The 26488-nt window shown below is 45.6% G+C and overlaps 1 long non-coding RNA gene across 1 annotated transcript; it reads left to right on the top strand.

The window, feature by feature from the left end:
• The first annotated feature begins 5402 nt into the window (after positions 1-5402).
• On the top strand, positions 5403-13247 carry LOC143305479 (uncharacterized). Its single transcript, XR_013062449.1, has 3 exons — positions 5403-6892; positions 6985-7103; positions 10018-13247. It is a non-coding gene; the product is annotated as an uncharacterized LOC143305479 (long non-coding RNA).
• The last annotated feature ends 13241 nt before the right edge of the window (positions 13248-26488 follow it).

The raw sequence follows: 26488 nt of genomic DNA on the forward strand, positions 1-26488 counted from the left end.
ATCTCTTCCGTGCGTTGCTCGGCAGCCATCTCGAGTCTGAGCTGGACGCTGCCGCTGCCGGCCTTTTATAGCCGCTGGACCGTGTCCAGCGGAGAGGGGGCCGATGACGTCGCGCCCCTTCGCGTTCGCGTTGCGCGGTGGCGTGTCGTCATCGCTTGGCTGCGCGTTGGCTTTGCGCAGCTGCGTATCTCTTGTACCGGTCACCGGCTTGAGATCTCTCACGTGGACGTGGTCCACGCGTTTTCCACGGTGATCTCTTAAATCGAAGATCACCGACGAAACTCTTTTATGGACCCTAAAGGGTCCGTTGTATCGTTTCGAGAGTTTTGCGTTTCTAGCGTCGGCTTTGCTAGAAAGAATATGCGAACGTTTCCACACGCGTTCGCCAACTTTTGGCTGCCAGTTACGCCTCCGTTGGTTGTAGTGGCGTTGCTGGCGTTGGAACTCTTGAGCGAGTCGTACCCAGGCGAGTTCCTGAGCGTCTTTCAAGTTTTTGAGACGCGCTGGCCATGGGGTAGTCGTCCTCCGCTGGTTTTCCTGTTGGAAGCTTCCGGGCGGTGTCAGCTCTCTTCCGGTGTTGAGATATGCCGGTGAATATCCGGTGGAGTCGTGCCGTGCCGTGTTGTACGCAAATGCTATCTCTGGGAGATGTTCGTCCCATGCTTTTTGCGTTTTTCCTAGGTCCTGGCTGATCATCGTTTTTATTACCCTGTTTGCTCGCTCAACCGGGTTGCACTGCGGCGCCACGGTGTGCTTGACGCCGCTCTCGGTGAGAGTTTTTTCGAACTCTTTTCCGACGAATTGCTTGCCGTTGTCGGTTGTCACGACACGCGGTGTTCCGTGCCGTAGGATGACCAATTCCATTAGTGCCTTTGCGACGGCCGGTCCTGTCGCTCGTCGAAGCGGTCGGAGTTCTATCCACTTCGTAAAACGATCCTGGATTACCAGCAGTGTCGTGTTCCCGGTTTTTGACCTCGGGAGAGAGCCGACGAGATCCGCCGAGACAATTTCCCATGGCTGCTGTACGTTTGTTGCGTACATGTTTCCTGGAGTGGCCTGCTGGTTTACTTTGTACTCCTGGCATCTTGTACAGTCCCTGACGTATTTTGTGGCTTCGCGTAGCATCCCTGGCCAGTAATATGAATGGGCCAGGCGTGCAAGCGTTTTGGCCACGCCGAGGTGTCCGGCGGTCGGGATGTCGTGTGCTTCTCTCAGGACCCTGATTTTCTGGTTTTCTGATACGCAGATCTTCCACTGCTGGTCCGGTTCGATCTCGTTGAAGTCCAGCGTGTGTAGGATGTTACTGTACAGGATCCCGTTTTTGATGGTGTACTCAGGGTGGTCCTCTGGGTGGTTTTCGACTTCCTGGTATTTCTTGTTATACCAGTTGCCCTGTAGTGGCTGCTGGACGCCACAGACTGGCTGCGGTCGCCGTGAAAGCGCATCGGCGACCGTATTCTGTGGACCTCGTCGGTAGCGGATTTCGAAGTCCCATTGGCCGAGTTCTAATGCCCATCGTGCGAATCGTCCTGACGGGCTGTCGATTTTCTCCAGCCATTTGAGGGATTGGTGGTCGGTGACCACGATGAAATGGTATCCCTTAAGGTAATGATGCATCTTCCAGATGCCCCATTTTACCGCCAGGCACTCGAGTTCGGTGGCCGAGTAGTTTTTCTCGGCGTTGTTCAGGGTCCGGCTGGCGTAGGCGATGACTCGTTCGCCCTGGTCGTCTTCTTGCGTGAGCACGGCTCCCAGGCCTTCCGTGCTCGCGTCGGTCTGCAGGACGAACGTTTTGTTCCAGTCCGGCATCGCCAGGATTGGTGAGTCGACGAGGCGCTTTGTTAGCTCGTCGAACGCCTGTTGTTGTTTCTCGCCCCACGTCCAACGTACGTCTTTCCGTAAGAGGGTTGTCAGCGGAGCCGCCTCTTTTGAGACGTCCGGTACGAAACGTCTGTACCAGGATAGGAGGCCCAGAAATCTCCTCAGGTCCTTGATGTTGGCTGGTGGTGGTAGTTCAGCCACGGCGGATACTTTCCCGGGTCGGTCCGCAGGCCTTCGTTGTCCACGATGTGTCCAAGATATTTCAGACTGTTCCGTGCCATGTGGCACTTTTCCCAATTCGGGCGTAGTTTCACCGCCCGTAGTCGCCGGAAAACCTCGGTCAGGACCACGTAGGTGTTTCTCGAACGTGGAAGTGACTATGACGATGTCGTCTAGGTAAGCGAAGGCGTGCGGCGCCATTTCTGGAGGAATCACTCGATCCAGAAGTCTCTGGAATGTAGACGGTGCCGAGTGCAGTCCAAATGTCATGACGACGAATTCCATCAGTCCTCGTCCTGGTACTGTGAAAGCGGTTAGTGGCCTGCTTTCTGGTGACAACGGAACTTGCCAGTAACCGTTCTTCAGGTCTATTGTGGAGAGGTATCTTGCTCCATGCAATTTGTCCAATGTCGCATTGACGTGCGGCAAAGGGTACGCGTCTTTACGCATGACCTGGTTTAGTTTCCGGAAGTCCACGCAGAAACGGTATTTCCCATCTTTCTTCTTCACCATGACGATGGGTGAACTCCATGGGCTGCTAGACGGCTGTATTACCCCGTCTGTAAGCATCTTCTCGACTTCCTCGTCGATCAGTTTCTGCATGGCCGGGTTGCGTGGTCGGTACCGTTGTTTTATCGGCGTCGTCTCTTCGAGCCGGATTTCGTGCTCGATTAATGGGGTGAGCCCTCGTATCCCCTCGAAAGCTTTCTTCTCGCGTCTCAGGAATTGGTCTAGCTGCTCCTGGTCGTCTGGTGTGAACTCTGCAAGGCCAATTGGCGCTTTTATCGTGCACGGGACAGGTAGGTTTGTCGGCTGGTTCTGGCTGTCCTTCCTGTCCACGCGTTGTTCCCCTAGCCATACTTGCAGGCCCAGCCTGCGTAATAGATCCATGCCAATTAGCATAGGGTAGGCCAAATTTGGCATGACGTAGAAGCGATGCTTCCTACGCATGCCGTTGAACAGTCTCCGGGCAGAGTTAAAAAGTTAAGAACAGCGTATGTAAATGCTGAAAGTAACAAGAGAAAGCAACTGTCAACATTAGGTGCTCTATAAAAATACATTGACGCAGATTTGTCGCGAGGGCAGTATGAAATTGTAAGGACCTGTGACAGGACATTATTTCCGGCATATAAAAAATTACGTCACGAAATGGGTCACCGTTATCCAAAGCCAGAAGCTTTTCATATGACAGATAGATGTGCCGAAGTAAATTTACAAGATTTACTAGATCATACAGCGACACGATTAGTGAAATATTTAGAAGATGTATTACCAAGAGTAGAAGAAAATCAGCGTGAAATAGAGCTAATTAGTAAGTGGGGGTGTGACGGTTCACAACAAGTGGAATATAAACAAAAATTTGAAAACGAAAATGATTCGGACGCTCAAATATTTCAAACTTCGATGTTACATTGTGATTAATTTGTGGGAAATACAACAATCCAAACCTAAAACTGTATTAGTTTGCAGATACAATTTTTTTTTATTAAAAAAATGTTTTTATTTATTGTTAGGAAAAAAAATTATATGGCAAAATCCGTTTGCGTCATCACCTCACTACTACCGCCCAATCCGAATAATATTTCAAAAAGAAACTCCGCATATTATCAGAGATCAAATAGATTATATACAAAAAGATCGACAAATTAACCAATACTCAAATAGATGGTAATGAAAGATCGATTTCAAATACCTGTAAAGAAATTGATATTCTAATTAGTTACCTTAATTATTTCCGATTACAGAAAGTGCAGTGTCTATTAAACACACACTGATACTGGCAATGGTCGATGGTAAGGTATGCAACGCTGTCACTAATGTGGTGTCAACCATGAAATCTTACATTTGCGGAGCAACCGCAAAAGATTTTAATATTTTATTAATAAAAAAATCAGTTGATCCAAATGCAATAAAATTCGGTTTGTCAATTTTGCATGCAAGAATCAGATTTTTTGAAAGTTTATTGCATTTATCCTACAAACTACCGATACAAAAATGGCAAGTAAGAACTAAAGCCGATAAAAATATAGTAAAAGAAACAAAGAGGGAAATTCAGGACAAATTTAGAAAAGAAATGGGCTTATTAGTGGATATGCCTGTTACGTTGCGCGTGCGACGGCGCAACGTAAAAAAGGAAAGATGAGGATAGTGGTTTTTCAGTTAGTTAGTTGGAATTCAATCCCCTATTCTTTCTTCCCTATTTTGGCGCGATGGTTGGTATCGCTGCCACCAGTCTTGAGCGGGTTAACGCTCTCGACAATTAAAAGACGAAAGACAAAATTAATAAGATGTTAAATTAGAAGTTTGAAACTAATAGCCTTTCGTTGGGTTCGTTCAACGCTTAGGCTCCGTACGGGTCCCTCCTTGAATCTGTGTATGTTGGTAGGTGTGTTTTAACTGAAATGTGTGAGGTGTGTTTGAAATAAATTTGAAACTGTTTAAGTAAATGAAACTGGTTTAATTGTGAATGAAAGATCAAGTAAATAATAACAAAGAAATGCCAAAATTGAGATTTTAATAAATTTGGAAAATTCGTTAATATAGAAAATACCAGTTTTTGCAAAATATGAACAAGGGTAAAGATGCTTAAAATTAATTAACAAAAATATAACGTTTTGAAAACGCTCTGATATCACAGTTGAAACTATGGAGTATTATACCGGTCGCGCGATTATCACTATTTCGCTTTCCTTCGATATGACGTAAAATCGGCGGTTTCCGCCCGTGAGGGTACACCCCAGCCTGAGATACTCTCGTAACCCTCGAAAGGGCTGGACTAGGTGCCCCTTTGATGATAGAAAAATTGGAATGGCGAGATTGTGATAATTGAGAAAAATAATTAAATCAGTTGATACCTCGTATGGTGGAACGATCTGACCTGAGACTCTCTCATAACCCTAGAGGGCTAGACCAGATCGCCCGTTTTGCCAATTGATAACGTCGTGTTCGAAAAATGTAATGGAATCGACTTACCATTACGCTGTTTAATATGATACAAGATTTATAATTTTCGCTTGCTAATATTCGCTTTGTATTCGCTTGATGATCTGGAACACCAAAGAACGATAAGATTTCGATCACTGCACTTGTCGCGGCGAAAACGGATTATCGGACGAATACGTCGACGAGAGACAAACGAATAACGAAAAATACTTAATATAATATTACGCGAAATGAAGTTAAAACGGAAAAATACGCGAGTAAACGATTTAAAAACAGAAAGAAAAGATAGAATAATAGGGAAAAGGAAGGTTTAACGTGCGCGTCTATGAGTCCTTATTCAGAATTCCGATTATTTTAACTCGCACGGCACTCTGCCTCGCTACGCGGAGGGCTTTACCGCAGAGAAAATATCGCGAACTTCCAAATAACTCTGTCTCTCGGACACACGGACTCCCGATCACGTACTTACGATTGATCGATCAAGAGTGATAAATTTCGTGCTCGATTGATGGTCGAAGGGCCCGTTGCGCGAACATCATCCTTGGAGGGGACGGTTTGGCGAATCGTAGTTCGTTTTCGGAAGTGTCGCGTGCCCGGTGATTGGTTGAGACGCGCGAGCTAGACGAAGATCTTTCATCCCCTTTCTATGGTGTTTCTTTCTTTTCTACTTCGTCGCCATGATAGTTTCAACGGTTTTCGGAAACTACGCAGTATTTCCCTTTATATGTATATTTAATTAATTGCATTGAATTGAAATATAACTATTGATTCAGCTGAATTGGAAAATGAGATTTGAAATTAAAATATACAGGTTTTGATAGATGAAACCGTCATCCGTATATCAGGATCAATTATTCACTTTCCTGATTTGCAATAAAAATAGTCTAACTTAATAGGTTTAAAAGCGGACGATGCGCTTACGGTGGTTATAATGCCGTGGCGAATTATGCATTTAACAACAATCTATCGCACATTAGCTTCTATGAATTCGCCCTTTCGCATTCTATGAATTTTAAACAATTTTCAATCCGGCGAACGTTCCTTCGAGAACGTTCCTTTGTTCAAAATTTGCCGTTATCGCTAGGCAGTTCTTAGAATTTTCGATACAATAGTGTTTATTGCTTCGAACGACCCTTGATTTTCGAACGGCGGTCGAACGTTCGCGACGTTCGCTTTTATAAGGGTTCTCAATTCTTACTTTCATCGTTTAAATTCATAATCATCCATCCACTCTCTCACACTATCGTTCCGATCAGGTAGTAATGATCCTTGTTGGACCGGCTGACGCTTTGTGCAATAGAGAGAGAGAAAGAGTTTTCTAACAAAGGAATTATTACGATTTTCCCGTTTCTACGCAGTTAGCAAGGGAAATTCCCGGAATGCGAAGCACTGGCTAACTGCGTAGCGCTGGTGTTATGCTACGGCTCTCTCTCTCTGTCGAGCTAACCCGAGTTTTTGTGCGTTATTACTGTATTATATTACTATGGCTGGCGACGATAGTTTCAAGGAGGGTCACGTAAACTATTGAAAGGAAGAAAATAGAAACGACCTTTCCTCGTGTACCTCGCATGAGAAATTCTCGTAACCCTCGAAAGGGCTTGACAAGATACACGATTCCAGGGTAGAGCAGGTAAAGAAGAGAAAGCGATAGAGGAAGTCAAAAGTAGAAAAGAATTAAACTCAAACTCTTCCTTGTACACCCGTGCATGAGGAATCCTCGTAACCTCGAAAGGCTTGACAAGAATGTACAAGGTCGAGGAGGAATGAAAAGATTGACGGAAAAGTGAAACACCCACCTCACTCCCCTTACATGAGAAATTCTCGTAACCCAAAAGTGCTTGATAAGGGACGCAAGGCGGATAAATTTCAAATTTTCCGCCGGGACGTAACATACCAAAACAAGGATACGGTAATACTTTAAGTTAATATTATCAATTTTAAAATAAAACTATCTCTGTAAAAATGTATTTGCAGAAAATTAATTTTTGTTTAATGTTTCAGGCAATTCCAATGATGGGAACATAAGTCGAAGATTTTTTAAGAAACCGGTAAAGTAAAGTTTACCCGAAACCGGAAATATCAGCTAGGATTACTGGCGTAGATATACGTCTAATAAGAAGGTATATGTAGACTAAAAACCGTCTTTTTTTCAGTTCTGCTACAATAGTTTAACTTAAGGGGGTAGACACGGGTAATGCAACGAGGTGACATTACCGACAAAAATAGGCCTAAAAAGGGGTTTATGGGAATACACTTTTCGTCCTTATATGAGAAGATTTGGGGCTGGGTGAGGGCTCATTTGAAAGAGGAAGGTCCAATGCAGGGCGGTCTGATCATGGTTCAATGAAATTATGTCGATATTTAATAATATGAGTGTCCAAAGTAGAGGAAGAATCGACAAAATACATCCGCAGATTCCAAGTATCTTTTAGGTCACTAAAACTATTCTGTGACTCAAACGGTGACCAGACCGCCCTGCATTGAACCTTCCTCTTTCGAATGAACCCCTATTTAGATCAAAATCTTCTCATATAAGGACGAAACGTGTATTCCCGTAAAAGCATACCCACAGACGAGTTCCGCCATTATCTGGATAATACAGATCAAGTCACGTGAAAAATTTAGTTCAGCTAGTAGTTATAAGGTGGCGACAAACTAAAAAGGCTGCCGATCTGGAATCATAATCAGAATCAAGCTTCAGCTTGATTACGTCACTTGAACTAGGCTGCGAAGGCAAGCGAAAAAGTGCAACAACGCCTGAACGCGGAGTGAGACGCACTACAGTCATGCTATCCTTCTCTCATTCTTAATGTTGAGATTGTCCCTTTTCGCTAAGTTTTGATTGCCGCCCGCCTAGATTTTTTACAGCGCCCCATAACCTCGCCACATTCAAACTATATCGTGTGTGGTATCATTTTAATCACCAATGCGTTAATAAAAGTTTCAGTAAAAAAAAGTCAAAAATAAAAAAGTTTTATAGTTGAATTACTATTAGTCACACCGATACGTTTCGGCTCTTTCTTTTGATCATCGGACCTCTCTCTTTGCGCCACTGTCTGTCCCTTACTACGTTCACGCTTGGCTGGTTATCGCGTATCACCCGAGATTCGACACCTCGCTTGGATAAGTGCAACCACTGGGTTCCAATCTCGGTTGCATTTATCCAGGTTTTACTGTATTCAGCTTTTACTGTATAGACGCGAGGTCCCTCCATTTATAATAATGGTTCTAATAGTACCATAGTACTTTTTTATGCAGAATGTTCCAAGGAGTTGACACAAGTAAAAAAAAAATGCAATTCCATTTAAATAAAAAGTGGATTTGCATTTTTTGAGTGCATCGTTGTATTCACGAAGAGAATGAAATCACAGAAAAATAGGCATTATCATACCATTGAACTTTTACATAAACAGCTTTTTCCTATCTCTTACCAAATTCAAAATATAACCCGTCCCAATTGCATGACGTATCCTGTATACTTTTATTAATTAAAAAACATTTATTTAAAGAAGTTAATAACTTTTTCTAAAAAGTATTCTCAGATAGCACGTTCCTTCGGTTCTTCAGAGTAGGCATATATTTTTCAGCAGCGAGGCGTGCTGCGGTGCGCTATATAAAATCCACGCGTTTGGTCAGCCAGAATTTATCGGAGCGGGACAATTCTATCATTTGGGTTGAAAGAAGGATAGCATGATCACCGTATATCTCACTCTAATCACGCGCCAATGTTTCGCTTTTGTTCTTCAGGCATATCGTCGCGATGCCTTTGGCGAGATGAGCGTTTGAATGTGTTTGTAAAAATACTTGAGGCGCTGTTGCCTTCCTAGATCGTGTTGCGCGCACGCTACCTGAGAATTAAACCTTTCAAGTTCGTAAAGGACCACGCAAGTGGTTCCACCAGGCCCAACGAAAAAACTGCTGTAATAACGACGTCCCGAATCGGAGAGGTCACGTGCCGTGTCTACCCCCTTAAGGAAGAGGAAGGTCCAATGCAGTACGGTCAACTCATGATTTCAATTACAGCACTCTTTTAGTGGCCGAAAAATGCATCAATTCCGCGACTGCATTTTGTCGATCTTTTCCTCTAGTTTGGACGCTTATATTACTAAACATCAACATAATCCCACTGAAACATGAGTTGAGCGTAGTGCACTAGACCTTCCTGTTTCGAATAAGCCCTCACCCAGCCCGAAATTCTCTCATATAAGGACGAAAAGTCGATTCCCGTAAACCCATGTTTAGGCCCATTTTTGCCGGTAAGGTCAACGCGCAACTATTACCCGTGTTACCGACGAGATACTGTTAAAGACTGCCATCCCCTGTGTTAAAGTTTGGCACGCCAAGTGGGCCCAGTGGGCCTGGGGTACGATCGGTAAATAGGAATGATGGATAATGTAGAATAGTGATATTACCCATTGTACCGCCGAAAAAAACTGTTATACCACCAACGAGATGATTTAGCTTTGTCACAGTACAATAATTATCTCGTCGGTGCTGCTTGGAAAATGTTACGTTGCGCGTTACGAGAGCGCGCAACGTAAAAGAAGAAAATTAATTTATTCTTATTTTGACGCGGAAGCGTCCTCTACGGTCAGAACAAAATTAAAAGACGGAAAATTTAGATAGTGTTTATTTCCGTTGGGTTCGTCAGTGCTCTGGGTCCCATACGGGTCCCTCCTTGAAACCTTGTGTTGGTATGCGTGGTTTTGAAATGTAAAATGATAAAGGAAATGATGCAAAATGGAATTTGAAAGAAATGCTAATGCAATTTAGTGTGCAAAAGAAAGTAATTTAATTCAAAAATAACTATTGAAGCTAACAGAACTGAATTTTGCAATGACTATTGTTTGAATTTGAAATGACTATTGTATGATTTTATTTGAATACTGTTAATCACTGTTAAGTAAATTCAATTAATAACAATAATATTAATATAAATGAAAATCGGAGGATGTCTAACCTTTGGTTTACAATGAGAGCTTCTATTGTAATTATTGTCTGTATTTGAAGTGTGAAAATATATGTTTACCGTAGGACGACTGCCTCGACCGGATATAATGGAAAATCAAATTTTAGGCGGTTTCTATCCGCAAGGAAACGACCTGAACGAAGAGACTCTTACAACCCCCGGAAGGGCTTTACAGGTCGTCCCTGATAAAATATCTCGCAGTCGAAACAATCGTCACTCACACAAATTCGCGATGATTGAAAAATTCGGAATATTAAAATAGCGAAAAATAATATAATCGGTACCTGACTATAGAAACGAGACGATCTAAAATGAAGAGACTCTTATAACCCGTAGGCTTAATAGATCGCCCGTTTTGCCGTGTCTAAATTGAATGTTAATGCCGTGCTCGACGAATTAGTACAGAACAGGCTTACCGTAAGAATGTAGAGTATAATATACGATAAAATCGTTTATAAATGCGCTGGTAGATCGTTGAAAATCGCTGTAGAATCTGGAACACCAGGAAAGGTTGAGAGATCTGTGCCGCACTACACTTGTCGCGCACCCGGTTGTCGTTTATTGCAAAATTAATTAGACGAAACACAAGACGATTACGATTTTTCGTTATAATATGATAGTAAACGCGAGTGAATTTAATACGAAAATTACGCGATCAAACGGATTAAAAAGAAAAAGAAAAGATAGAAATTTAATAGTGTGAAAAGGCTTTACGTGCGCGTCTCCGAGTCCTTGCCGCGTATTCGGAATTTCACTCTCGCGACACTCTGCCTAATTCGTAGGTCTTGCCGCGCAGCTAAATTACAACGAAGTACGAACGACAACTCTATCTCTAGACGCACGGGCTCCCGTCACGACTTACTCGATTGTTCGACGAAGAGTAATCAGAATCGATCGCGATCCTAGCCGGAAGGGCCCGTCGCGAGGACGATGTCCTGCGTGGGGACATTTCGGCAAATCACAGCGCGTAACGACGACGTCGCGTGCGTTTCTATTGGTCGAGCGCGCGTGCCAGCTAAATTCCTCTAGATCATGTTTTCTCTCTTTCTTGTTGTTCCTTCTCTGTCTAACGGCTTTTCGGTGTTTCTACGCCGTAGAATTTCTGGATTGTTCCATGCTTTCGATAATTTCGATATTAGATAGTAAATGATGCGATTATCAACTAGTAATTTAAATCAGAACTATTAAACAATAATTTGCAAGTAATTGAATCATCCGTAGTACTATTGCGTATTAATAATGAAACCGGTGGTCACGAGGTTTCTTAATTAACAGTTGGCTTGTCCATAATCATTTGTTCGCAGAGAAATCGATCAACAATATGAATTGCGCCGGTACGCTCGGTATAAGGCATTCGGTGTTCGATTGCAATTTTCAATAACGACAGTTTTCCATTATTAATCGAATATTCGGTATTACATTTGCGACGTAGTTGCTTCGAGAACGTTCTCGCCATTCGAAAATTACCGTTAGGTTTTCGGTTTCAGGCAAATTCTCGGAAATCGATACAAAGACTTTTATTGCCCCGTACGACCCTTTGCCTCTAAACAGTCCTCGAACGCTTGCTAACGTTTGCCTGCAAGGGTTCTCATTCCTCGCTCTCGCATTCATACAAATATTCTACAAGCTAGATTGCTTTGCGTTCTCATTCCAGCAATCAATTCATACACGCGATCGGGTTAGGGACCGACTGGCGCCCACGCGTGAAAAAGAGGAGGGTATCAATGTTAATTTCGGCAATAACGTAATCTTTGCGTTTTTGCGCAGTTAGCCTGAGGAGACCCCTACAATGCGAAGCACTGGCTAACCGCGCCGCGAACGGTGTTTATGATACCTCTCCTCGGTCGAAGCCGAGTTTTTCTATCACATGTTTCTGTTACTACGCAGTTGAGCACGACGATAGTTTCAAGGAGGGGTTTTAACTACGAAAAGAATTGAGAAGTATGAGAAGAATGAAAGGATAGAAAAGACAAAAGTAGAATAATTATAAGCTCAAACTTTTCCCTGCGCATTTCCCACATGAAGAAGTCTCTTACAACCCGAAGGCTTGATGGGAAAGCACAGAGTCAAGGAGAAATTAAAGAAAGGTGCAGTAGTAATTTGCCCTCCCCACGCCCCTTACATGAGGAGACTCCTACAACCCGAAGGCTTGATAAGAGAACGTGAGGCGGACAAATTCATAAAATTTTTCCGGACGTGACAAAAACAATTATATTTTACCTTATAATTGGAAGATATTTTTATTTTAGGCATTTTGAAGGCATTTTTATTATAATACAATAATACAATTATTGTAATAATCGATATTAAATAAATATATGAAAAATAAGAATATTTGGTACGTAACATTGTGAAAAAAAATAGAAGAATTGAATAAAAAATAATTCGAAAATAACTGTTATATTTATAAAATAATGATTCTTAAACCAAAAATATCATTTAACTGTTAACAGAGATTCGTCTCTTAGCATACTGTTAACAGGTGGGCATTTTTACCTTTTCCACAGGTAGCGGAAGTAGGCATTTTTAACAGAGAATGACATACTAAGCGCTTAGTGTATTCCCTTATTCTGCCATGTGGTGAACAGAGTCGAAGGTCCCAAACGTTTGAAAGTTCGCGTCCTTACATACCCCGCGCTGACACTGGCGCACTCAAGGGGGGCTAAGGGGTTCTCGCATCCCCCAAAGAAAACGGAAGGAGAACAACAGAAAATTTTCCAAAATCTGTTCCTAATGGACAATTGTAACTGTCAAAAAATCAGAATCATTATTATACAAGCGTGTAAAAATAAATTTTTGAATTTGTTATTTTAATATTCCAACAATTAGAAATTATAAGTTTTTCTTTATAATTGTTTGCTAAATTTGTAAAGCTACTAATTAAATCAGATTGAATAAATTGTTGAACTAAATTTTCATTATTGTTAATTACTCTTCCCTGCAGGATCTTTCCTCTGCGGTAGCACATATTTTGTAAGGTATGAAGGTGAATTAGGAAACATGGAGGGCACTGCATTCGCAATAACCCTTGGACATCTCAACAAAACATTTTCTAGTTTTGTGTATGAGTACACCAGTAGGAGATAAAATATTCTGATACCTTTTAATATCAGTTTCTGCAAAATGAAGACTGCATACTGCAGAATATTTTGTCGGTGTCTAATTTTTCGGAGCAATAGCAGCTATCCATTTTTTCCGTAATTCCTCATCTTTAGGTAGTGTAACGTCCCGCTAAGAAGACCCAGCACCTTTTGTTTTATAATTTTTATTATTATAATTAATTTTTAGTTTAAGTTTGTATAAGATGTTTATTTAATTTTCGTTGTTATAATTAATTCTAGTTAAAATTTGTAAGAAACGTTTAGTTTAATTTGTATTCTATATTTTTGTAATAATAAATAATTTTCATTTCAAACTTCGAGAGATAATTCAGTCTAATAAAATGAGTCGGTAAACGATTACTCGATAAGTCGGTCGGTAAGTTAAATTATCGATAAATGATCGACATGCTAATGCATATGCGCCAGTGCAACCCCGATGATCTCGCGGTGGGGTGAGCTTCTAGAGTAGGGAGACCGCGTAGATTAGGGAGTAGGGGTGCTCCGTAATCACGTGCTGGGGAATTCCAGAAATCGAAAGGAATTCTATATTGAAGAAAAGCGCTAAGTCAGCAAAATCTGACTATAAATAGAGGCGTTCCACGCAATGTCAGATCAGATCATCTCCGACTTCGGTCGAATACAGACAGCACTCTGCTAGTAGACGAAAGCTCTGCGCTGAATTGCTTAGGCAACGATAGAGCGCAAGAGTAAGCTTTATCCTTCTCTTTCATTGGTGACGTGCGAGACTTCAGATCTGTGGACACCCTATTCATGGTATGCAACGTGTTAACCAGGTGTTTGTACTAAGCCAATACTCAAGTATAAAGAGCTAGCGAGGAGCGGAGTTCCTTGAAACGGCCTGTATTAACATAGCTCTGGCTAGACCAGAAACCGATTGCGACCTGTAGGCAAAGTCCGCTCGTGTCTGAGGGTACCGTACAAGCCACTGAAGTATAGTTTCCAATATTTAGCGTAATTAGTGATTGTACAGAGTGTTGGCTGTATCCATAGATTAAGGCGCGTACTAATTACTAGATACTAATCATATATTTTCCACTGTATTTTCTCATCTAGGGCGTACTAATTATAATTTCTTATTGTATTTCTATTCTAGCCCGCACACACTGTTATACCAGCGTCATTAAATGAAACTTATGGCGAAATCTTGAATATTTATATATGTCAACGCTGGTTCAAACAATTTAAAAACGGTGACAGAAATCTTAAAGATAAGTCGAAATTGGGAAGACCACGAACATTATGAATTGTTAAAACCTGGTCAATCTATCACAGCCGAGGTCTACTGTGCACAATTAGATAGATTAATAAAGTAATTTTTAACAAAAAATAAATCCGACTTCGAAATGCACTAAAAAGTGTCAAATAATTTCTATTTTATTTATACCAATATTCCATAGCTATTAATAATATCTACTTAATCGTTAAATAGGATACCAAATACATTTCAAAGTTTTCGGAGGCGGCGCAAAATTAAAAACTTTTCCTCTACTAACAATAAGAAGATCTTAACTCGGGCGTCGGCAACCTATGATAAATGACCCATTTGATAATTTCAAATTAACAATATTCAACTGGAATCAACATACCCATTGCGAATTAACTATACTGCAGTTCACGAGTGACCGCACTTAACGCGCGCAGCTCAGTAGGTCTAGGGAGATTTTTAATAGCGTGTGTGATTCCCCTTTACAGCTTGCTTCTTACTTTGCGAAAAATAATAGGAATTTCATTGTATCGTGAAACTTGCGACGACAACCGCAGAACGGCGTCGCGCATCGCGGGCTCCCACCGCGGCGGCATCCCCACTCCCGTGCGATTAGACTATAAGTAGGACCGATCGATGCGATGATCGATGAGTTGCCTCCAGGCCCTCCAAACTCTCGTATATAAGGGGGTAGACACAGGGAATAGTAGCGCGTTGACTTTATCGGCAAAAATGGGCCTAAACATGGGTTTACGGGATTCGACTTTTCGTCCTTATATGAGAGAATTTCGGGCTGGGTGAGGGCTTATATGAATGAGGAAGGTCCAGTACAGTACGATCAACTCATGTTTCACTGGAATTATATTGATGTTTAGTAACATAAGCGTCCAAAATACAGGAAAAAATCGACAAAATGCAGTCGCGGAATCGAAGCATTTTTCGGCCATTAAAAGAGGCTGTCTTTCGAATAAGCCCTCACCCAACCCCAAATTTTCTCATATACGGACGAAAAGTTCGCCATTTTGTGGATAATACACAGCAAGTCACGTGACAAATTCAGTTCAGCTAGTAGTTATAAGATGGCGTCTAACTAAGAAGGCTGTCGATTTGCAATCGTAGCCAAAATCAGGCATTAGCTTGGTTACGTCACTCGACTGTGTCAACGAAGGCAAGCGAAAAAGGCAACAAAAGGCTACATTTATTAGTTCTAATACTACTTTTTTATCCAGAATTTTCCAAGGAGTTGATACGAGTAAAGAGAGAAATGCAATTCTATTTAAACAAAAAGTGCATCTGCATTTTTTTAGTGCACCGTTGCATTCACGAAGAAAATGAAGTCATAGAAAAATAAACATTATCATACCATTGAACTTTTACATGAACAGCTTTTTCCTATCTCTTACCAAATTCAAGATATAATCCGTCCCAATTGTGTGACGTATCCTGTATACTTTTATTAAATACAACAAAATATTTATTTGCGGTGCGCTATATAAAATCCACGCGTTCAGTCAGTCAGAATTTATCGGAGCGGGACAATTCTATCATTTAGATTGAAAGAACGATAGCATGATCACCCTACATCTCACTTTAACCCAGCGCCATTGTTTCGCTTTCGTTCTTCAGGCGAATCGTCGCTATGCCTCAGGCGAGATGAGCATTTGAATGTGTTTGTAAAAATACTTGAGGCGCTGTTGCCTTCCTAGATCGTGTTGCGTGCACGGTAGCTGAGAATTAAACCTTTCAAGTTCGTAACAGACCATGTAAGTGGCTCCACCAGGCCCAACGAAAACACTGCTGTAATATCGACGTCCCGAATCGGAGAGGTCACGTGCCGTGTCTACCCCCTTAAGGTGATGCGAGCGTCGAAAACTTTACCGACAGTCCCTAGAAAAATCCCTAGACGCGAGTTTTCGATTTTCGTCGTCATTTTTAAACAGAATGCAAAAAAATTGGAGGGACGTGTCCAGAAGGCCCTAAAGAATGGCGCTCTGGTCCTTATTTTACCCAAATCGTCAAAAAGTTATAAAATATTGAAATTTGTGTCTGTCCACAGTCAAGAAAATGGCGGATCGGACTCACCTGCATTAATTTATTTGTAATATAAACATTTTTGCGAAACGAATGTCCAAATACAGACCAGAGCGCCATTCTTTGGGTCGGATAGAGCAAAACGAGCAACCAGGGGATGGTGTACAAGCTTTCGTTTAGACAAAAACCGAAAACTACGATTTCGTTGACTTATCACTCGCGAAAGACGTCAAAAAGGTAAAACAGACCACAAATTTAGTTCCTCGTTTTTTCCGTAGGGCGCAGTTTGTTCGTTTTCTGTGCTTGACCGCGCGCTTATTCGCAGTTCGTATATGTGAATATGTGTGCGTCGACCGATCCGTCGATGACGATACAATGTATCGTGGAGAATGGGAAGTTCGAGTCTTGAAGAGGCGATGAACTCCGACGCGTAAATTTTTTTTTCACGCATCGTTCCATTGACTATGATAGCGATTTTCAACCCATGTGCCACAAGACGTACTATGATTATTTTTTGTTGCTATTATTATTCTTTTTTTTTAGTGAAACTGAAGAACAAATACGTCCTTCCCGATTTCGATGATTTTTTGATATGTTATAAAAATTGATATTCTGAACAATATGGTGAATTTGATGATTACTTATGAAAAGCACCCCGAAAATAAATCTGTTGCCAGAGTTATTAAAATTTTTTTATGTTTTTTCAGCATAGAATGTGATATGCTGGATTCTCCTGATTTTGCGTTACGCCCAAATATTGGATGAATAGATAACGAAAATGTGATGCTGGAAGAACAACACGGCTGGAGCGAGTTCTTCAATGTTGGCGAACGTAGAAAAGGACAAATAGCGAAAGAGGAAGAGGTCCGAGAATTAAAAGGCCTGAGAAAAAACATTTGAGTGAAACAATATTAATTCAACAATAACATTTTTATTTTTCATTTTTGCTAAATGAAACTTTTACCAATGTAATTGTAAGATTCTTCTGATTAGAATAAGACCAGACACCATATAATTTGCATTATTTTTACTTATTTAGATTTAAATAAGTAAATAAATAATTATAATTCAAATTATGTCATGTTTGATCTTGTTTTAATCAGAAATATCTCATAAATACGTTAGTAACAGTGTCATTAAAAAAAATTCAAAAATAAAAAGGTTTTAATCTTAAATTTTGATTGTGTTATTATTGTCTCACACGTACACGGGTATTTAAACTTGCTTTTTTCCCTGTACGCTGCTTCGATTCTCGGCTGTCACCACCTAAAAGGCAAGCCGAACTCGATCGCGAAACTGTGGTTTCTCGACGACACGCAAAAATTGGTCTGATTCATCGTACATGATACATATAGCTATCGTAGCATCCGTGTGTCATTTAGGTGTATGCGAAGAGTGACGTAGAATAGCATGCTGTTAGTTGGATGCAATAACTGAGGTAGCGCTGAAATCACTTTCTGTTCGGCCTACCTTTCGATGAAACGTTGACTGTTTTACCGACTTGGAATTCGAAGTCCGGCCTCGACGCTCGTATCACCTTAATGCTGTAACTAAAATTAGTGTTACGCCTCACTACCAGGATCGCTGGTGTCGCTACAAACACATATAAATGATATCGGTGAGGTACACACACAAGCACATGGTCGCTATATACGTGTGCATGGTCTTACTTATTCAAGACTTTGGAAAATAAAAATAAAGGAAAGGAAAAAATTACAACAATATATGTGCAGTAATGGAAATATATTAAATTTTTACTAAAATATAGTAAATATATATATATTGTAACGTGGTGACACCCGTGCCCCCCGTTACAATCGCTGCGCTTCTCCCACCTCACACTCCCACCTCAAAATAACCCTTAACCCTTTCCTCACTTTATCCCCATTTCCCTACCCACCGGTGTCGGGCCGATGGAGGCGACGGACATAACCAACGAGGACTACCCTCAACAGGAGCTCGAGACCGGCGACGTCCAATCCGTTCATGAAAAAGGAGCAACGTGGGACTTCAAAAAACCCAGATGAAGCTGCCCAGATGATTTCGAAAACGCCCATCTGTCGCCATCTGTCGCCGAACTGGAAGACCTCAGCCCACCCGTCACCGCAGGATATCCGCCAGCCCCATCAACCCCGATCACCGGCAAATCGACAATCGATAATCGATCTATCCCGTTGCCGGAAGAGGCTCCCTTCCTAGTCCCATCCCCTCCCCAAAAATATCCCGCGACGGTCCCGTCGTCGCAGCAGCGGCGACGAGCCGTCATTGAGCCTTAAGCTAGTATAGCGAGTATAGAGTATTGTAGAAAGCGATTAAAGAGATTTGGTAGAGAAAGTTTGTAGGAACGAGTTGTGTGAGTTGCGAGTGTGGAGTGCACCGTTCGGTGAGTCCCCTCGATTATTATAATTGTAAAGTCTGAGTCCCGGCAACGGCATTCTTCTCGCCCGCGTATCTTCGCGTCCGCGTATTGTACCGGTTATTCAATTTTACGTTTTGCGAATCCCCCCCCTTTTTTTTCCGTGGGGGAAATCTTCCAGGCCGAGGCCTCCCCCTGCTGCATCTACCTTGGGGGGAGAGCCGAAGCTCCTCCCCTCATCCTGTTGGGGGCGGTGGGCAGGATTATCAAGGCCCACCGACCCGTCCTCCTCAGCTAACTGTGCCGTCGGGGGGCCTTCCCCGACGGCGTCCTCTCCTGCGGGCGGGGTCGGCTCTCTTCCGACCCCGCTCCGCCTTTTTCTTCATGGCGGTGACCTCACAGAAGGAGGTCATCGCCCTCCACTGATCCTCGCCGGCGAGCATATTTCTTACCACGCTCGCCAGCGAGAGATCCACCCCCAACTCGCACCGCAGGGCGTGACGCGCCCGCGCAAACACTGGACAGTGCTCCAGTGTGTGTTGCGCGGAGCCCCGCCCCGCCCCGCAGTGGTGGCATATAGTCGTCGCCTCGCTACGAATCCGGCACAGGAAGTCACCGAAACATCCATGCCCGGTGAGCACCTGTGTAGTCCGGAAGATGATCCGACCAAAGCCGTGGTCCCGCCATTTTTTGATGACAGGCAGGACCTGCCCGACCGCTCGCTGGCCAGCGGCACCGCTCGCGATTATCTCGCGACGCCACCGGTCCAGGGCATCTTGTCGGGCCTGGCACCCGCATTTCCGTTCGATCGTCTGCTCTGGCGGGCCCTGTCCAGCCTGGCGGAGGCCGCGCAAGCGCCAGAAAATCGTGGTGCTGACCTCCGCCTCGTACTAAAGAGGTACGAGACCCGCCAGAGTCATCGCCGCCGCGTGGGAGACCGTGCGGTATCCCCTCACGACCCTGATGGCCATCCTCCTCTCCACCCGCTGCGGCGAGACGCCATCAGGGCTTCGGCCCATATGGGTGACCCATATAGGGCCACACTCCGCACGATCCCCGTATAAAGGCGGCGAACCTTCTCGCTCGGCCCCCCGATATTGGGCAGCACGCGCCCAAGGGCGTTTGCTACCCTGTCTAAGCGGGGGACCAGACGGTCGAAATGCCTCTCAAAGTGGCAGTGGCTCTCCAGGTGGAGACCAAGATACTTGAACCCTTCACCCAGCTGGATCCTGGTGTCACCTACCCGGATCCAAGACTGGGGCGGTGGTGCAACCCCACGCCGAGGCGAATAAAACCACATCGCCTCGGTCTTGTGGGGCGCTATCTGCAGCCCCAGTCTCCGGACTGCAGCTGCGACGGCAGCCACGCCAATCTCCACAAGACGACTGGTCCTGCCCCAGTCCCGGTCGGTGGCAAACACGTGCATGTCATCTGCAAAGCACGTGATGCTTACACCGTCCGGGACCACGACCCGCAAAACTGGGTTGTACCCCACGTTCCACAATGGGGCCCCCAAACGGGACCCCTGGGGTACACCCTCGTCGACGTCCCTCCGATAGACACGTCCGTCCCGGCCCATATACATGATTGACCTATCCCGTAGGTAAGCCCCGATCATCCGTCTCAGTACTGGGGGCACTTCGTGATTTTTCAGTGCCCCCAGTATTGTCCCGTGGGGCAGCGTGTTAAAGGCGTTCACTATCTCTAACGAAACACCGATCGCCACCCCGCCCCGGGATGTGGCCGAGTCGCATTGGGAGCGCAGCGAATCGATCGCATCAATGGTGCTGCGCCCCCGTCTAAAGCCGTACTGCGACTCGGCCAGATCAGGGCCTACCCGGAATAGGTGCTCGGCGAGGCGGTCAGCTATAACGCTTTCTAAAAGCTTCCCGACCTCGTCGAGCAAAACTATGGGCCCGTACGCGGAGGGGCTCTCCGCGGGCCGTTCTTCCTTTCTAAGCAGGACCAGTCGTCCAACCTTCCACTCCTAGGGGATACCCCCTCCTTGAGAAAGGCGCTGAAGATGCGTCTCAATCGCGGTCCAAGGACGCGCAGGGCCCATACCCAGGCTCGGCCGGGGACGCCGTCGGGGCCCGGAGCGGTGTTCCGAGCCCCCATGCGTTTAATTGCCCCGGCCAGCTCCCCCTCTGTGACCCCCATGTCGTCGGTCCATTCCACTTCGACCGGCGGGGGCCAGGGGTGGCTACCGTCGTCACGAGGGAACGTGTCCACCACCTGGCCCAAGAACTGGGAGTCGAGGCTCTCCGTCACGGGGGGCACCCAGGGCCTTAGTTTGCCCATCGCCCACATATAAGGGCGCCCCCACGGATCGGCATCCAGAGAGCCGAGGAGCTCCTGCCATGCCCGGGACTTGGCCTCCCTGATGGCCAGCTGCAGGGCTACCACCAATACACGGTAGCACCCGTACAGCTCTTCCTCCCCCGCTGGGTCGCGGTTCCTTCTCCGACGGGCTCTTTGCCACTGGCGTCGGGCGACGTCGCAATTCTGCCGAATGTCGGCGATTTCGCCCGACCACCAGCAGGCGGCCCGTCTGAGGAGGCATTTGGCCCGGGGCATGGCGACGTCACAGATCGCCTTCATCGTGCCCCGGAACCATTTAACCTCCTCCCCTATATCCGCGACTGGACCGACCGGTTGCTCCGGCTAGGTCACAGCGAGGGCTGCGGCCATCAGCGCGTCCCTGTCAAGCCCCTTCAGCGCCCATCTCCGCAGCGATGGGCCGCTCGGCGGGTGACGGTCGGGGGTGAAGAATCCGAGGCGGATGTAGCGATGATTGCTAAGCGTCTCCGCCTCCTCCACCACCCTCCAACTCTGCACCATGCGTGCGAACGAAAGGTCAACTATCGACTCCCCCTGAGTCGGGGACCCCCACGATTGGGCATGGGAGTTGAAATCCTTGAGGACGAATGCCGGCCGGTGTTGGCAACGGGAACCACGTCTCCCACTCAGCCTAAACACTCTTCGAACGTCGCGAGGGGCCAATTGGGCGGGCAATAGACGCCCACCACCGCGGTATCGCACCACAGCACCGCCAAAAACCCTCGCCCCCGTTCTATTAGCGAAGGGGGCGGTGCAAGGGCGGTGCCAATCACTGCCACGGAGCCGTCGTCGTCCCCGAACCAGTCGTGTCTGTCGGGAACCCTGTTCGGCTCCGCGGCCACAGCCAACCCATTTTTCCACTCGGCCAGGTGTTGCAAAAGAAGATCTTGCGCCCTGGCCGACTGGTTCAGGTTGCCCTGAATTATGGGCCCAATGGGCCGCATTACTGCTTGGACGTAGCCGCCTCCGCGGCTTTTCCTCCTTTCGGGGTGCCAGGTCTGCCACCCCTCTTCTTATTGGGCGCAGCAGCCTTGGCTGGTTGCTGCTACACCTGTTGGGGGGCTGCTACAACCCCCTGGACGGCGCCCTTCTTGCTGTTCGGCCTCCGGGACTTAGGGGCGCACGACTTCGCCCCCAACCGGTGCTCCGCAGGTCGCCCCAAGTCGGTACACAAGGGGCACCGCGGGGAGGCGCTGCATGTGGCGGCCCTGGGGCCCGACTCGCCGCAAACGTAGCAGCGGTCGGAACGGTCCACCTCGCAGGTGCACCTCTGCCTCTCATGGCCTTTTTCGAGGCAGCGCCTCGACCCTGGCGGACGACCAGCCCACCTGGATCCTCCCGGAGGCGGCTATCTTACTCAGCGCCGTCAGGGGGCATTTGGCCCAAACAGTGGCTAGCCTAATCGGGGAGATTCTTATCTCCCCGACCTTGACGTCTTGCTGGGCCACAACCCCCCACAGCACCCGAAGCGGCCGCAACCTCCACTGGGGACACAGAGTCGTCCAGTCCGGAAAGCCTTATCTCGCCCATTTTCATGGGGCGAGACACCCTGACCTCGGTGCCCCCGAACACCTCCTGAAGGCGGCCGGCTAACGCAGCCGGCTATCGGTGTGCTCCTCGCCCGGTATTTCGAGCACTGCTCCCGGCAGGCCGCCAGTGACCGCCCGCCGAGACCGAATCTCGGTGATCCCGATTGTCTTTAGATCGATCTTTTCGTGGACGGTGGCCATCACCTCGGCATGTGTGGCCTTGGCCTCCGGAGCCAAAGTCAAGCTGACGGCCGCTGTTTTTGGCGGCCTGGCAACCCTCTTCTTGCCACTATTGGCCAAGGCTGGGACAGGGACATCACCCTTCTTGGGGGTAGCCTTAGCTCCCTGCTGCTGCATCACTGGGACCCCGGCCACCTCCTCCTTCTTTTGGGCCCTTTTGGCCTTGCGGCCCACGACCGTGGCCCAAGTTTTCCCCTGGGCGGCGAAGCGGGTCTCCTCTTGAATGCCCCGCATCCTGGCCTCCAGGGGCGACTCCCTCTTCGCCTCCTCCATCGGTATGGGTGGATCCCTGGTCGCCGGCTGGCCCCTGCCAGCGGGCTTTTGCTTCAGGGCAGTCTTGGCCCCACCAACAGCCCTGGTTTGGGGCGCGGCCTTGGTACCCCCACCGTTATTCCCCTGCGTCACAGGAGCTACCCCGGCCCCCCGAACGCCGAGAAACTCCGCCCTGAGGGAGGAGACCTGCTGCATAAGGGCAGCAAGGCAAAGGGCAGCTGGCCCCCCCTCAGGGTCGACCGCCTCCACCCGGGAAATCCTGGGCACCCCCTTGGATGGGGCGGGGGCAGCCCCCTTGGCCAGGATGGGGGCGGGCGGCGCCACCTCCAGCCAGGATGGGCCAGCCACTGGCTCGGGCATGGCCACCTCCTGTTCCGGCCTCCTCTTCTTGGTTCCGCCCTGCTCCGCCAGGGGGGAGGTCGGTCTAGCCGCCTTCTTGGCGCGGGCTGGGGTAGTGAAGATGGGGGCCTCAACCGCCACCAGGCGAGCCCGCACCTCCACCAACTCTATGGTCAGGGTGAGCAACCGCTCACTCTGGTTGGCGAGTTGCTCCTCCCGTACGAAACCCCCTTGTCCAACCCCTATCGCGTTAAGCGCCTGGTTGGTGAATTATTACCAGTCAGGTAAGCTTGATAAAGTAGACGCGTCCTATAGCAAAATTCCTTACGCCGACAAGTGTTGGATCTTCCGTACCCGATAACGATGATTTGAAAAATATGAGTTTGACAGTTCTTCCAATCGCTGTGACCTGGGTGGTGGTGGTTGCTGGGGAGTGGATGGTTAAGTTGCATATACCCGATCGGGTGAGGTGGCATGTCCGCGCTTGTCTTCGGACGGCCGGATTCACAATAAACTGTCCAACCCCTATCATTCCCGTCTACGATTATCCTCCTAAGCGTAACGTATGCGAACTTTCCTGTGAACCCTCTTCCCACCCTGAGATCTCTCCCAGCCCTAAACCATCCTTCGCTGCGTACTCCCCCGCGAAGTTGTACTGACGTAAGTGCCCGAGACCCATCCCCTGTAAGAACTTGCGCTACCCCTTTTCCCTTTTCCGATTTCGATTGCCACCGCGAGTGGCTGGCGCCCAACGTTTGTGATAGAGTATTGTAAAATAAAGTTTGCGAATAAAGTTTTGTAAAATAGAGTGGACCCCCGAAAGGGTCACAATATCAACAATAATATACAATAATATACAATCGAAAATCACGTTCTCTACTCCCCTGGTACAGTCAGGTTTAACTATAAGAACAAAATTATATAATACTAGCTGTGTTACCCGGCGCTGCCCGGGTGGTATTTTGTCTGAGTGTATGAGAAAAAAAGATGAATGCTGAATGCGGGAAGCAGCACCGACAGCGTCGCCATTCATCCCCACCGCTGAGGTATGAAGGTATTCCAACTACTATGTCAACACTGCAGCGGTGGGGATTAGCAGTTCTGCTGAACTGTTCTGCGCTACGATTTACACAAACGAAGTAAACAATATTTTATGCATTTTCCGATGCAACAGCGTAATAAAACTGAGCTTATGTCCTTCGCAAGGTTATAAGGAACACGTCTAAAAAAATCGGATCAAAATCGAAGCAGTAGATTTGGAGATTACCCTGCACAAAGAAAATGCTTACAGCTTTATATATTAGTATAGATTATACATACACTTCATGTAAGAAGTATTATTATGTATACTTAGTGTATTAATACCATGTTAATGGTTTTACACATATATTGTATATGTAAACTGAATACTTACAATCTTCCTCTTTTTCTTCTTTTCATTTGCATCCAGGTGTCTTGTTGCTCTATTTTAATAGAGGTAGTCTCTGACACTCTAATAAACATTTTCATTAACAATTATTTACATATGCTATAAAAAGTACACATAAGAGTAATTACTAAGTAAGTTCAGTGTTGGAACTACTGATGTTGTTAATCTTTTCCTCATGAAGTATTTTTCTTAAAGTAGCTTCTACAGATCTTCCGCAATTTCAGTTTTCAGGTGGAAGCACTGACTTTGGGTTATCACATACTTCCACCCACCGTGCCATCCTCTTCTTATCCTTTCTCTCTTAGGGGAAGGAGAACATCCTGCTGTTTTCGTTAATACACCCTCTGATGATGCATAGTTTCTTCCTCTTTCTTTAAAGATACATTTTAATAATTAAAATTAAATATATTACTAAAATAGCAATGTAAACAGTTATGTTTTCAGTAACAATTTTAAAAAACTCTGTACTTACTTAATTTCTATCTTCTCCTCCTGTTACTGCATCTCATCAGCAGAAGTTATTGAAAAACCTAAACACCTAGAAAAAGCTTTAAAAAATATCTTTTTCAATAATAATAATAGTCATAATAATAATAGCAATAGTAATAATAATAGTAATAATTATAATAATGGAATTCACGAACCTGGAAATTCAGTCACCTACGCTGCCACCATCACACCATGTGCGCCATATTTCTTTGTCTCTTTAAATTTTGAAACAATTGAACAACGCGGCGACAAATTTCGCGGGAACATGACGTCACGATATCTTTAGTTGTGTGTTAAAATCAGTGATACAAGCTATGCATGTAGAGTGTGGAGGACTTATTCCGTATTTAAAATGAATGGTCAACGCTTCAATTGTGAAAATATATATTTGGAAATATTGATATAAAGGAGGATACGTCTTTTTGCTTGAATTGATGTTTGAGGAATGAATAGTTACAAAAGTTATTCCAATTTGTTTTTAAAATAATAAATGAACAATAAACGTAGTTATGAAAAGGTGGCGGTGAGAATTCGACATCAGTTGCAATCTTCCTTATCGACAACGGCCAGCTGCAATCTTCCTTATCGACAACGGCCGCCACAATAGAAGTGACATCAGCGCCTCCTGGTAGTGAGGTGTAAACCTAAAATTTGCATCAAAATCAGAAGAGTGGAGCATGGAGAGCCTGGTTGCCTCGGGGCTTTGGCCCCGAGGGGACCTCCTAGCAGTGATGACAGAATCGTGGGACGTGGGACAAATTTTTACCCTCTCCACGACGTCCCACGCGTCCCCTACTTCAGTTGTTTCATCTAACACAAGCGTGTTGTCCCACGTGTCCGTGTGAGCTCTCCGTTCGACTGCTCTCGTCATTTCTACGTTATCGGCTCGATGCTCAAGCCGGCTAAGCATGTGGCAGCAGCATCGACGAATCGATAAAATAATATAATTTCGTCCATAGCACTATGATAGAAGTGAGAAACCAGGAGATTCAGTTCGAATCCCGATTCTACGGTTTCAGTTCTGATTCTTAATGCATTAACATTTTTTTAATACATAAAAATACATTTTTAATACATTAATACTATGAAATACATTAATTTGGGAAGCCGTTAAAAAAAGGAGTTGAACTGCTTCCTTTGTTGATATTTGTTTTAATATTTAAGTTTTATATATATACATATGT

The sequence above is a fragment of the Osmia lignaria genome, chromosome 7 (assembly GCF_051020975.1).
Source record: "Osmia lignaria lignaria isolate PbOS001 chromosome 7, iyOsmLign1, whole genome shotgun sequence".
Classification (NCBI taxonomy): domain Eukaryota; kingdom Metazoa; phylum Arthropoda; class Insecta; order Hymenoptera; family Megachilidae; genus Osmia; species Osmia lignaria.